General features: G+C 39.1%; 1 long non-coding RNA gene across 1 annotated transcript; it reads left to right on the forward strand.

Annotated features, from left to right (window-relative positions):
- Positions 1–443: 443 nt before the first annotated feature.
- Positions 444–1,817, forward strand: LOC141560493 (uncharacterized). Its single transcript, XR_012487729.1, has 2 exons — positions 444–682; positions 1,607–1,817. It is a non-coding gene; the product is annotated as an uncharacterized LOC141560493 (long non-coding RNA).
- The last annotated feature ends 219 nt before the right edge of the window (positions 1,818–2,036 follow it).

Consider the following 2,036-nt stretch of genomic DNA (forward strand, 5'->3'; position numbering starts at 1 on the left):
AATGATTTTCATTTGCACTTGGATTTTCCAAATTTTGTTTCATTCATATTCGCTGTGTTCCTAATCAGACTGCTAACTTCCAGCTCATAGAGGCTGCTCCCTTCTTGTTTGACATTGTCCACAACACCTTAATCTAAACCAGTGCTCAGGACATAGTGCACTGGCCCTTAATTCATATTGGCTGATTTAATCCACTTTGTCAGCTGATTCTGAATGTAAATGGCAGAAGCCATGGATTTGGAATGTCAGTGTCTCTCTGTTTTCTCATCTGTAAAATCAGGGATTGTAGATAATTTCTCAAATCTTTTCTTGCTCTTACTTTTATAATTCAAATAAATTCTTCCATCAGTGGTTGAGTGAATTTCTTACTATATTTGCCCATATAATTCAGCCTATGTCCCTTGCACTGTACTTACTCCTGAGACTACTGACCTTATAAGGTCATTGTGAGATTAGGACAAAGGATGTCCTGGGTCACAATGTACTAAAACTTTTTATAGGGAAGGCTCTCCGGTTTGGAGCTCGGGTTGTCATCTTCAGGTAAGCTGCTCTAGGATTCAGGTGTTGGGCTCTTGGACAACATCCATCATGGTTCAGTGCAGATGGTGCCAGTGCAAAAATCGACTTTCTGAAAAAAGGAGGAAGCAATGTCCACAGACGAGAGAAAACCAGAAAAGGAGTGGTAAATCCCATGGGTTTGGGAATCTTAGGGACCAAGATGAAGAGAAATCATTAAAATAGAAACAGGATGGTAGAAAGGAGGGTTGTATTATTGTTCTTTGGTTGAGTCCAACTCTGACTATAAACTATAGTACTCTTAATACTATCCATGTGGTTTTCTTGGCAAAGATCCTAGAGATTTGGATTGTCATTTTCTTCATCATGATTCAAGATATAATAAGAGCAAGGGAAGGGTGGTTTCAGCTTTGTCAAAGGTAAAGCTCTTTTAACTCTTAACATGGATCTTCTTTTTCCAACTTCTTTTAAACATTGTTTTATGTACTCCCACCCAAATACACTTCACTGTCCTCCTGTCTGGAGGCAATTAGGTGGCACAGTGGATAGAGCACTGAGCTTGGAATCAGGAAGACCTGAGAATTCAAATCTGGCCTCAGAATCTTACTAGCTATATGACCTTAGACAAGTCACTTCACTCTGTTTGCCTTAATCTGCTGGAGAAGAATCCCAATCACTATCTCTAGAGACAAAGGTATTTTCTCTTTTTCCTTTTTTATTATTCTATATTTTTTCTGAATACAAAGCTTTCAAATCATCTCTTCAACTGAAATCATTTTCCCTGTGTGAAATAACTTTTTGCCTTTGCCAAAGTAGAATGCTCATGCCCCTTCTCCCTTATCTTGAATCTTGATGGGATCCCAGCTGCTGCCTTTAAAAACAATCCATTCCTCTTCCACTTTTCTTCTATGCATTCACTATCTATTCTTTTCCCCCTTTGTGAAATCATATCCAGAAACTTGTTATGATCTGAAATTCTATGGCAAATAGCGAAGGACTTATAGGTTATAATAGTTTAATCTTCTCAAAGGGCCTCCAAGGTTAGGGACACCCCCCCCTTAACCTTGACTTTGCCTCTGTTTCCTCACAGTGAATTCCTATTATTACTATCGCAAGAATGTGGTTTGCTGAGGAGTCCCATGTTTCTCTAAGGTGCCACTGCCCCCTGCTTTCTACCTACAACTCTGAAGGGACAGGATCATCCAGAACATCTCTGCAACATTAAGTCCCATGAGCCCCCCCAAGCCCACCCAGTATTGGGAACTTTTGGTCAATAAAATCTGATCACTTGCAGCACACAAGCAAAGCTGTGGGAGTTGTCTTTTTCTCTTTATATCCTGAGTAAGAGAACATGAAAACAGGTTTTTTGTACACAAAATCTATCAGATACTAGGGATACGTTCAAAGTGATGAGTTTTTTCAAGCTTTAAGATAAGGGATTCTGTTAAAACTAGTTTCTCTATATTCTATATATTAGAATCCATGGAGATAATGCAGAGGAACAAAGAAACCAGTCTGAT

The sequence above is a fragment of the Sminthopsis crassicaudata genome, chromosome 3, assembly GCF_048593235.1.
Source record: "Sminthopsis crassicaudata isolate SCR6 chromosome 3, ASM4859323v1, whole genome shotgun sequence".
NCBI classification, from domain to species: domain Eukaryota; kingdom Metazoa; phylum Chordata; class Mammalia; order Dasyuromorphia; family Dasyuridae; genus Sminthopsis; species Sminthopsis crassicaudata.